Source organism: Orussus abietinus, unplaced genomic scaffold (genome assembly GCF_000612105.2).
Source record: "Orussus abietinus isolate OABI.00-Male unplaced genomic scaffold, Oabi_2.0 scaffold30, whole genome shotgun sequence".
Classification (NCBI taxonomy): Eukaryota; Metazoa; Arthropoda; class Insecta; order Hymenoptera; family Orussidae; genus Orussus; species Orussus abietinus.
Genome location: NW_019394276.1, coordinates 709,443 through 721,748, shown reverse-complemented (window position 1 = coordinate 721,748; position 12,306 = coordinate 709,443). Strand labels below are relative to the sequence as shown.

General features: G+C 50.4%; 1 protein-coding gene across 2 annotated transcripts in view; it reads left to right on the top strand.

Annotated features, from left to right (window-relative positions):
* Nucleotides 1-12,306, top strand: part of LOC105701751 (forkhead box protein O) — a 98,631-nt gene that overhangs the window by 80,113 nt on the left and 6,212 nt on the right. The gene's annotated exons all lie outside the window — the stretch shown is intronic.

Genomic DNA, 12,306 nt, shown 5'->3' with positions numbered 1-12,306 from the left:
CAACCCCTGGAAATCAGCGACTGATGTATTGGGTCATTGCGAAAGCCCGATAAGACTGATTCTTTGTTGCGCATTGTCGGTGGAGGTAATTGCACGCTTAGATAAAACGGAGCTTATCGAGCTGATCGATGTAGAGGGAATTAAGGCAGGTATTAATTCGAGATAAAATTCCGGGAGAGTTGCAGAAAAATTGCAGTTGGGATTATCGGTGAGGGGTCTCTTGTAGATATAAAAAGGAGGAGGGAAGGAAGGGTTGGGCAACAGTAGATAGTTCTTGGAAGCACGGTTTTACATGAGAATTTGACCGAGTGTCGCGGTCGTAAAAGCCCGGCACGCGAGTGCATTCCCGAGGGTCCAGCCTGGAAGGAGTCTGGCACGTCCTGGACAAAGCCACTTCCTGGCCGAAGGAGGAGGGCCGAGGCTTTTTGCCAAGAGGCGAGGAGGGTCCCTTTCGGAGGCAGTCCCGGGGCGTTTAACGGTGTTTTGCTCCGATATTTCCCTTCGGCCGGTCCTCCTCCTCCTCCCGTTCGTGCACTCGCGTGCCGAGAGGAAGAGGAGAGCTCGCGGAAGAGAAGAGGGAGCTTACGAGGAAAGCTAACCAACCGGCAGCCCGCCGGGCACTTGTTGCTTTCCTGGCAAACCCTAGGGAGTGTTTACACGCTAAACACGCGCATACAACGGGGGTACAAGTGCCCCACCCCAGCCCTCCCTTTTTCCCTCGGGACGCCGGAGCCCTGCTTTTCCTGGGAATTCAAGAAGCTGGCTTGTTCTTGCCCCTGGCGAGGAAAATTGTGGAGCCACCCGAGCTCTCCGTGAATTTACCTCGACAGGTGAGCCGTGATTATACCGTGTTGATTCTAGAAACGCGGAGTGGTAATCGGGCTCTTCCTTGATTAGCATAAAAGAACTCGAATGAGCTCTAAAAATATATTTTCTTGCCTCTTCTTCTCGATTATAACGTTTCATGACCTTGGACAATTGTGAAGCTACCTGAGCTTTCCGTAAATTTACTCCGTCAGGTGAACCCTGATTATACCGTGTTGATTCTAAAAACGCGAAGTGGATATCCGACTTTTCCCTGATTCGCATGTAAGAGCTCGAATGGACTTTAAAAATATTAATATCTTGCCTCTTCCTCTCGCTTAACCTCTTACCGCGAGACAGGTAACGAGCTTACGCGTTTATACGAACACACGGCAACGCGGAGGAAACGGAGATGTAGTGACTGGTGCTTCGCGGAATGAATGGGAACGCAACAAGCACCGCTGAATGTGCCAAATTGGCGAGGAGGAAGAAGAGGGAAGAGAGGAGGCGATAATTCTTGCAGGCGGCCTTCCCTCTGTCACTTCTTGACGCGCATTTTGTCCAAGAAGGAAAAAGAATCCTGGAAGGAAGAATGAGAAAATAATCAAAACAAATCATCCCTTATAGCGAGAAGAGAAGTAGTCGCGAAATACGCGCCAGTCTTTACGAGGGATATGACATACAATTGTGAAAAAAGATAATATACCTGTAGAAAGGAAGGATACGGCTTGGGAAATTATTCTTTCTTTCTGTAGCTGCATGTCATACTACTTGCAGGGTGTTAACACTTTGTATGTTGATCCGGCTCGAAGGACCAACAAATGTTTACACAGGGACTGGTGCCTATTTTACAGGTGGTAATGAGTTGATACCCGGTTTTTTCTCAGTCCCCGAATTCGAGAAAAGGACGAAGAGGCTTTTTCTTCTAGGTCGTCCTCCGACAACCTCGCCCGTGTCCTGCGCACTTGTTGGGCCCTTCCTGGACACTTTGTTCGGGTTTCCGGACGAGGAATTATGCGAGGGTCGCTTCTCGTGTCTGGTCGAGCGATCATCGTTCGAACGTGTTCCGGATAGGTTTACAGCGCGAGTGCGTCCGAGGAGGGTGCAGGAAATTAGCGCGGGCTCTCAGAATCGGCCGAGTGGATTGATCCGATCGGAGGGCTTGTCCGTTTACGGCCACGATGGCCTTGAATTAATTAACGTCGACTCCGCCCGATATATCACGCGTTAATCGGGCGAAACGGTGATTACTTTAACGATTAATATTTAATGAGAAGAGGAAGCGGCGAAAATCCAGATAGTCGCGAAATTCCTGAATCTCGAGGAGCAAGAAAGTCAGATTTTTTTTTCTCTGTCTTTCAACGATTTCTCGACTTCTAGAATAAGGATATTCAATTTGGAATAAGAAATGATTATGCTGGGAATATTTTTTATGGAAAATCTCGTTTTTAGAACTAGGGGTCCAAAAGGATCCGCTAAAGGACTCGCGCACCCTCGCGATAAGGTACGTGCAGGAATCAATGAACGAAACCGAGTGCTCCCTTACTCTATATTCCGCGGGGTATACAGCCCCACGTTTTGTTTACCAGTCCTCTCACTTTTAAAGCACTTCAAACCAGCCCATTCAACCCCAGAATCCTTAAAGCGTACAGTCCAAGAACCGCCCGAAGGCGTTCAACCCCTGCCCTCCAACATTTCAGTTTACGCAAGAAATGTAACCTAACCTAACATTTTATCGACGCGCAATTGCAATTACAAATGTTGAAACATTCCAAAGATCTCCGGCACTTAGCCGAGAATTTCTTAAACCGGCTTGTAAAGTTAAGTCATGCGAATTAAATTTATCATCGAGTGTGTCATGAATTTCTTAAGTTTCTCTTGTTATCAGAATTCCGAGTCCAAGTTGTTGCCAATTTTTTCCCTCTCAAATCATAATTATAGAAAAAAAAAAAAGGGAGAAGAAGAGAAAAATTTGTAGAAGTGACGAATTTACTCGGATGGGTATCTCGAGGTGTGAAATTAAAATCGAAAGCTGTCGATCATCCGCGACTTCGAGATCGAGAGGGCGGGTTTCCTCGGATATGCTTCGGGATTTGCGTTTCCCACGGGAATCCGGGAGGAACGTCGCGCTAAAAGGACCCAAATGAGTCCAGGACGACCGATGCTCCTGAAAAGAAGGACACAGGTATCTCGGAAGGATCCGCCGAGAGAATGATACATCCGAGCTCCCTGCGCCTTAGAGAGAAGACTGTCATGGCAACAACGATCCATTCGTCTATCCGCTCTTCTGAGTCTCTCTCTCTCTTTCTCTACCCCTCTCCCCGTCCCGTCTCTAGCTCTCTTCCTTTCGCTTTTCGTCCCGGCGCGTCTCCTTCCCCCGATCCGCCTCTTCCGCGAACGGCACCGCGAAATTCTCGCTACATGCTCGAGTGGCGCGAGAAACCGCGAAGAGCGGCCTCCCCATGAGTGAGACAAAGACGGACATATAGGCCGCCGCGGGGAAGCGAGAGAGAGGTCAGAGCCGGGCCCTCTGAGATCCTCTCCGGCATTCGCGGTCGGTCGATCGCAAAGTGGATTGCGAGATACTTAAATACATTCGCCGGCGGTGCAAGGGTGGCGTTATCGAACTGGCTGGCTTATCACCGCGGAAGGAGCCACCGAAGGGGGGGAACAACGTCAGGAGAAGTTTTATTCCCCGTCAGGACTCGAGACGACCGATTCAGGGGAGGAAAGTGCCGCGACGAAGACTCCGGAAATCTGGGGCGAAGGGATCCTTCCGACGAATTGATATTGATTTCGAAGATGATCCTGGGAGATCAACTGCCCCCTTAAAAATCCTCCGGGCTCAAAGATACATTTAAGGACGTTCGATAATCCACGTTTCCATCGATTTTCCGCGATGCGGAAAAATCGGCGTCGAGCAGGAAACTCCTTTTTCCACCCTCTCTCATCGGAGAGGGGTTTTGAAATGGTGACTGATCGCGCCAGAATGACGAGAAGGAACACCGGGCCGAAACGAGCCCCTTGTCAGCGGGGGAGGTCCAGACTCGTCACTTACCCCCTGAGGTATCGCGAAATTGGAGGAAACCGAACATAGGGAGGCCAAAGGGGAGTCGGACTGCGAAGGAACACGAGCAATTAACTGGCAACCGATGAATAAATTCAGCGTCCGGCCCGCCCACCCCTAAATCTCGACTGGTAGCACCCAAGGAACATTAAGGAGTCACCCTCGACTGAGACATCGCGTCCGAGGGCGGGGCAAAATGGGCCAGGGTACGGCCATGCAGCACTTCCGAATTCGCGATATACCTATCGGGGGGTCCGCTTTTTGCGGCGATATCTTTTTGGCCTCTGGACGCTTGCGAATTTAGTGCCCGGCCGAGATAGGGCCACTATGGATGCCCCATAGGGTCCAACTATTTCCAAACCTTAAACCACTCCCTCCGCTGTCTCGTAAAATCCTTTCATTCTATCTCGTAGCCTCTGATCGCAGTCGTGAAATCTCCCCGCTTCTTTATAGCGGATAAAAACAAGGAAAGCGGTATCGCAAGGCGAATTGAAACGCCAATCGCCTGCCAACCGATGCACGGGGAATTCATTTTTTTTTTTCCTCCCTTATTAAATAATCAGAGAATTTCTGCCGATTTCTCCTGATTCCAATTATAACCTCACGTTGATTTTTATGGTAGAAGCATGTTGATGGTGGCAGAAGGGATTTTTTTAAGCAGGATAAAAAGTGGAGATCGAAAGGAGGGGGGGTGGATAAACGTGATGAACTTTCGCAAAAATATCTGATGTTGTATTAATATTAACGGACCAATTGAAATCCCATCGGAGGGCGGATAATATTCAAATAATTAACGATTTTCGAAAAAGCCCATCGGATCCAGATTCCGGACAAATTAAAACGGGAGGAGGCTCTGAAAATATCCCCGGACATGCGTGAATTTTAATAAATTTTTCTCCGGTAATACTTTTTCGGTTAATCGTTAATTTTGTAACGCTGGAATTGATTTCCCATGTGCGGGACAATGGTCGAGCGAATTACTCATTACGGACCAGACTTCGAATTACCGGATTCATCGTTTGACGGTACTCCGAATGAGGAAAACAATTAAGGGGGAAGTGGGCGTAGAAAAGTCTCATTATTCGGGAGGATAGGTGTACAAGGCCATTAAAAGTCTCTATCTCGAATTCCCCGAAGTTTTAATTGAGCTCCGAAAAAAAGAGAGGAGAAGAACCAAGAGGCAAAGAAATCGAGGAAAGTGCTTTTCCACTCCTTCTTTGATAGCCATCGGGTCCTTGCACCGATGTACTTCTTGTTTAAATCCTGCTTAATACACCCCTCAAGGTCTGCATTGCCAAAGACTGCATTCCACCTTAAAAACGGTATTTCCAAAGGATCGGAAGCAATTCGTTGAAAAAATTCATATGAAACGATTCAAATCTGCCCTATATCAGGTAGCTCCAATCGGAAATTAAAATATATCCGTACGCGTATCCATTCTCTTTTTCTTTTTTTAACCGCCGCGGGAAGGGTAGTATAATTCCTCTTCTGACGACATCGCGGGCAACTTCACGCAATAGTTGGAAAGGGTATCTTCAACGTCGTTCCGAGTTGCAGAAAGGGGTCATTTATCGAGTCGGGCGAAGCGGCGATTCGCGGCAGTTCGCGACTGCGAAAAGGGATGCGAGAGTTTCGCAGTCCGCGTCGGTCGGTAGTTTTGACGTTTCGGCCTCGTAAAGCGTGTTTTACGTCCGACCGATGGAGATGTATATTTAAATTTTTAAAGCCCCGCCACCGCCGCGCCACTTTCCATCTTTCCTCCACCGAAGGGGTGAGCATCGAAGGGGTGCAGTCCGGTCGCACCGGAGGGGCGCCTCCACCCTCAAAATATCTAATTCAAATAACATTTCAAAGAAAACCCCGGCAAATCTCGTCATATCCACGCATCGTGCGATCGCTAATAAAAGGATACTCTAAAAGAAACTATCCTAATTATCATTCGAGCGATAAGTCGAGACCACGTGGTCGGCGTCGCGCCGCCGAAGGGCGCTTCCAGGTCGGAGTCGCGAAATGGCTCGCGAGAGTAAATTCAAAGGGAGGGGAGGAAGGAAAGGAGGAACCCGGGAAATTACGGGGGCCGATAAGAGATAAGACGGAGCCGGGTGGAAAAAGTTGTCACCGGTTATGCGCCGCTTAAGTGACCCTTACCGACCCCTCGTCGGGTGGACGCTCGTCGATACCTCCGATCGTTCGGCGAATCGGAGGGGGAGGAAAGAGAAAGGGGCCGAAAGAAAGGGGGAGGAGGAAGAAAAGGGAGTAACTCGGAAAGAAGAAAGTCCGGACGTAAAGCTCGGTCTTCTTTCTCCCTTCCGTTCCCTCCACCCCGTCCTAACCTCTGACTCCCCCCCTCGCCCCCTCCCCGGCGACGGGACGAGTAAAGTAGTTGGCGCCGATTAAACAAATCGCATTATAAGTTAGCTGCTGGCTGCACCAAACTTACCAACTCACTTTATATTAAGACGAACCGGCCCGCTCGATCTGAGACCGGCTATAAACTTCAGAAATGGCTTCCTCCCCCATCAGCCCATCCCCCCGTACGCCCCCTCGCGGAGGGATAATTATTTAATTGAATTTATCAGGGAGCGTTCGTAGATTTGTCAAGGGTGACAATTCCCGCTCGTCGACTCTCGCGACCCTCTCGGCGATCCGTCTTCGCCCCTCGACTCGTCGGTCATCGATACTCTCTCTTGTAAGTAGCGATAACCTTTGTCTTGGTCATGAAAAAGGTACAAGACCCGAGCATAATTACCATTCCGATGTATCCATGATTCATCGATGACGATAATTGATCTTGATCTTACATTTACTTATTGCTAAGTGATAGCGAGGAGGAAAATCGACCTTAGTCATACAATCTCTCAAGACATAATTGCCATTTTGACGTGTTTCAGTACGATAATTGACAATTGATATAGGGAAGGAAAACTCCCTGGTGGTTTTGGTCTCGTTCTTGTTTTTGCTCCTCCTACCCTTTTCGCGCCGATTAGACCATCTCCCCTCTATCGCTTATCAGGTACCTTTTCCAAAATATACAAAGTCGCGACAAGAACTTCACGGTCGAGAGCCTTCTCTCTAAAGCCGACATCCACCCCCGATACATTTAGAGGCACTCCGAGAGTTCCCCGCAATCAGCTAGATGCGACCTTGGCGTCGCGACGCGTCCACCCCGAGTGCATAAATTACCGGGTGCAGCGCACTCGCGGGGGTGGAGGTCTAGAGTGGTTTCAGCATTTAAGGGGTTAGCCGCGACTGCCGTAATTCCTCGTCCCGTGTATGGTGCTTAATCAAAATCCTCCCCTTATCCCGACCCCCCCCCCCCTCCCGGCCTGGACGCGGATTAATAGACACTCGGCGGCGTTTTTTGGCCAATTTGCGAATTAGCGTCGCGCGGAAGTAAGTCATTCATGGGTAGTTAACGCGGGCCGGGTCGCGTGCTTAATGCGCGAGTCATAAGTTGTAAAGTTCTTGCTCCCCCGGGTACAAGACGTCGTCGCGGGGGCAGCACCGCGGAAGGGGCCGGATGGGGGCGGGCGGGAGGAAGGAAGAATATGCGGCTGCAAGAAAGAGCCGTCCAATATTTCAGCTCGGGTACGATCGCGACTGAGCGACCGAGCGACCACTTGAAATATCTTGTCGCCGGGGAAAACTTTCAGACCCCGGCGAAACTGAAACATGCTGACGTAACCGTAAAGATGGCGGGGCGCAAACTCGGGGCTCCCTCTCGTGTCCACTTCCGTTCCTCGCCTCTTCCTACCTTACCGCCCCCTTTTCCTGCCCCTTCTGGCCGCCTTCCTGCCCGGCTTCTGCATCGTGTGCATCCGGACTCCCCTGCAACCCCCGAGGACCCTCCCATCTCTGTGATTTTAACCTCCCTTTTCAAGTACACCTGCGCGATAAGGTACCTTCTCCGTTTTACGTTTCCTCGCGACGACGAAGAGGTGAAAAATCAGCCATCGGTCATTTAAGACCGGTGGAAGGAGTTTTCATTATTTAAGGTTCCCCGAGAGGGGAAAATTCGGGACTTAACGTAACGGGGGGGATTACCCCTTAGCTTTATATTCATTATTCCGCAACTTCGTCTTTCAATTGAAGGTACTAAGGTAACGCCTTATCGTGGGTACGAGAGCTGCGGGACCCCGGAAGTAAGGATCTAGGATCGCGAGGGAGATTTCATTTCGCGGGTTTAGGGCAGAAACGCCGCGACCCTCGGCGAGGGCCGAGTTTCCCTTCGTGGTCCCCTCTGGCCGCCACCCCTGGCTCTAATTTACGAGCCCCGGGTGGAGGAGGAGGGCGCCGCTAAATGTTCCCCTGCAAGACGAAACCGGGAGACCGGAGCGTCTCGGCGTGGAGGTGGACGCGCCTCGGGGGCCGAAGTGGAACTGAGCCCTCGCGGGGCTGCGGGCCGTCGCGGCGCCGGGGTGGCGCGCCGCGGCGCCACGTGGCCACCCCTACCACCTGCCCCCACTCGCGCCCCCGCCACCCCCGACACTTACGTCCGCCTCGGCTCCGCGCCCGCCGCCGACCACCCACCGCCCACCGACTGCCTCCACCCCCACCCCTCCTGACTCCCTATCTCCCCATCGGGACTCCGATCGCCTCGTATCCGAGCGCTGCGTAAGTAGACGCGGAGGGGCCGGACCCTTGGGGGTGGAGACTACCTCCTGCTCTTCTGGGGGTGGAATTGCACACGCGAATAGCGCCGGTAATTCCTTCCTCTCTGTCGCAGTTCCCGAGATAGAGGCGCCTACCGAGACCCGGAGATATGCGCCCTCGATAACGATGCCGGGCCTGTTCCGGGGTCGCCCTGAGACCTCTCGACGGGGCCTCGGGAGGCCTCGATTAATCCACCACGTAATCGGGTCTCCGGATTCTTCGACATCACCCCTGTTATTACGTTATTTCCTTTATTCGGATTTCCTTTAATGCACACTTCTAGTTAAAGGTATATCAAAGGTGTTTGGAGTACCACTTTTAACCCCCTACTGTTGGTCTTAATGGCCTTAATTGTCAATTTTCTTCCCGGAACTCTTGCACCTTTCTTAATTACTCAAGATTTATGGGAATCTCTATTCGGGCTATCAATGTACCCTGCTAAGATTTTATAGGGAAATCTGCACCGACGAGATATGCATCGAGCGACGTAGAGGCTTTACGGATCGAAGTCATCGGCGTAGCAACTTTCCGGCGATTTCACGTGGGACGTAAAAATACGGGCGGGGAGCACGTGCCAAAATGCACGGGCCGCGCGACAATTTAGCGCTGTATCAATTTCTCAAAATGACTCGCAACCAAAAGGTCGTACAATAAATCCAGCCGTGTCTCCGCCGTTCGGGAAGTCGCGTAACGTGTATAACGAAACGTAACTCGATGTAATTCAATCGGCGTTGCATTTTTGCCCCGCGGCCCTATATCCGCATGCATATATACGTATATATGTACGTATGTACACGTATATGCATATATCGACGGGTCCAGGCTACGTTCTAGGCTGCTTAGAGTGTCGTTGTATCTCTCCTGGTTGGACGCGGGGACAAATATTCCGATAAAAATTCCGCCCAGTGACGTAGAACGTTAAAAGTTACGCGAACCTCCGGCAGATTCCATTCCCCGACGCGCCTACCTGGGCGGAGATTCCTCCGAAAAAGCTGTTCTTCGTTTTTTTTCCTAACCTCCCCGGAACGGGGAATTAATCGCGAGGGAATTATTTCCGCGGAGATTCCTCCGCGGAATACTTGACAATCTGTAGCGGGGATTTTTTTTTTTTCTACTTCAACGTGTAGTTTTTAAATTCCTTGGTAAATGGAGGACGGATATTACGAATATTCTGAGCCGATATACCCTATGTTACGAATAGTAATGAGCTTTCCGTGATACTTGGAGGTTATCATCCGGCTGGATCGTCCCGGTGGAAATATTTTGCGCCCTAATTTATATTTCTCACGCGTACTCTTTTGGAAAATGGAGATAAGATATTACGAATGCTCGTAAAGGAGCTTTCAGCGATATTCAGGGGTCCTTATCCCGGGTTACTTCCATCCGCGAACGTCGTAACCCTTTTTTCCCCTAAATACATAATTTTTACATGTATTCTCTTTGAAAATAGAGGAAAGATATTCCGAACGTTATTGTCCGGGATATTTCCATCCTCGATCGTAACCCTCGATCGCGATCGCCGAAACAGATCTTGTAACCATTTCCAGTCCGGCTGGATCGGAGGACCGGCGGGACAAAAAATGGAATCGGTGTGGAGAATCCATTAGTAGGGCCAGGGGTGCGTTTTACCATCGACGCGCGATCTTTCATCCGACGACGAAGTGGAGTGGAGCGGAGTAGAGCAGGGTGGCGCGCGGAGTGGAGTGGAGAGAGTTCGCCCCACCTCGGGATTTCAACCTCCTCTCCTTCCCTTGTCCGAGGGTGCCGATCGCTCGCGCGGTCGCGTAATAAACCCTCGCGAGTGAACTTACGTTATGCCGGGGTGAAATTCGGCCGCGAGCGAAGCGGGGCCCCGATGGAGCCGCTTCTTTGTCGGAGATTTCGCGCGGCTGCCATGACGGTTCGCGGGCCGCGAGAGGCGGCACTGGGAAGCTGCCAAGCCGGCCGCCAGAGGCGCGGCGGTCGCTCGCGGACAAAGTGGACCCGCCGATGCATAAAGCCTGGCTCCCGAGCAAAAATCCTACGGCGGGGGGCGAGTTCGGTAAATATTACCGCGCCGACACTTTTTCTTCCCTGTCCGCGCGCGTTCGCGTCCTCATAAACCAAGTAATGACGCCGGGCGCGAAACCCAATTTCCCGGAGCCGCCACCGCGGTGGTGCGACCGTCGCCGCGGTGGAGACGCCCCGGCTCGACCGCGGCCAAAACCGACACGAGGCGAGGACGAGCCGTAAATCAACGAGCTTTGTCCGAGAGAGACAAGTCCGACACCGTATACTCGATACCTACACTCCTCCGCTTCGACTTTTCCCTAAACAACATCGGCTCGACCCCCGATGCATGCGACGCGTATATCTCCGAAATACATCCCCGATTCCACCGACCCGGAATCTGGGATAGATTAAGTTAGGTTAGGATTATCACCCGCGTCCGCTCAAAAGCTTCCTTGATCACCGAATAACCCTTATTTCGGCGACCTGGTACTTGAGCTATACTGATAAAAATACATGGAAATGCATATATACATTTTTACATACCCCGTAACTAAGGGTTTACATAGAAAAAAAAAATGTAAAATGGAGAGATTGTACAAATTTTCATGAGAGAAATCTCTGTTTTGACGACTTACCATCGAGTTAAGCTAGGTTAGGGTACGCTTATCTACTGTTGTGGGGTCCCATGAAACTCGCGATACGTGTCATTTTTATGATCTACAATTTGACAAAGTCAGTAAAGGGTCAATGGATTCCTTTGACGGTATGATGATCGTGATACCTTCATGACCACGGGTACAAAAGTTAATAAAGTACTTTTAGAGGCTCCAATGCTTTGCCGAAGCCATGCCTTTGCCCAGGCTGTAAACTCGAGCTGGCTCGGAGAAAATCGGAGAAAATCGGAGCCGAACGGAGAATGGCAAAAGTCGGCGGAGGGAAATCGAAGTCCTTGGTGGAGGTTGAAAACAGCAGACCTCTCGGGTTTTTGCGATTCCCAAGAAACCGCTTGCGGTCGATCTTCGCCGGAATCGCGAGGCGGTTTCGCGAATCTCTGTATTTATCCAAGTGGCGAGTTCCCCGTAGCCCGGGCGATGTCTATCGCCTCCAATAATAAATTCTCGCATTAGCTCGAGACATGCCGGCGGTATTAATACGTGCATCGCACTTTTACGAACGCGGGCTTCCCCGCGACACCCGTCATTTTTGCAGGTTAGAGTGCACTAGTCGATTTAACGCCGTACCGACGTACTTCAATTTGCCTGATAGCGCGTTTCCTCAACAAGTACGCGTCTGGACACTTTTAACGCATCTCTCGATATATTATACACATCGTCGAACGTACGTTCACCCGGAACGCAAATTCATCCGAAAAATATCTTACTCCTCTGCGACGCAATGCCTACTTCTAAAGTCCACGTTTTCCGGCTCTACCTTGTGACAACGATATCAAAGATACCTTTCGCCTTAACGGCCCTTTAAATATCTATATCCCATTACCCAATGTGTCAATTCCATCCGTAAGAAATGCCATCTGCGTGTCAATTTAAGGTAATGACCTATCAACCATAAAATTAATCGAGTTGGATTTACAACCGATAAAATCCCCGGTTTTTTTTTTTCTTTTTTTTTCATTTTCACTATCCTAATGACAATCGTATAAGAAATACGTTTCGTGTTCGCCCTTTGAATATCTCTGTACTATTACCCGATATGACCCGATGGTCGAATTCGGTACCCGCGAAAAGCCTCCATCTGCGCGTCAATATTAAATAATATTCCATAAGACACGA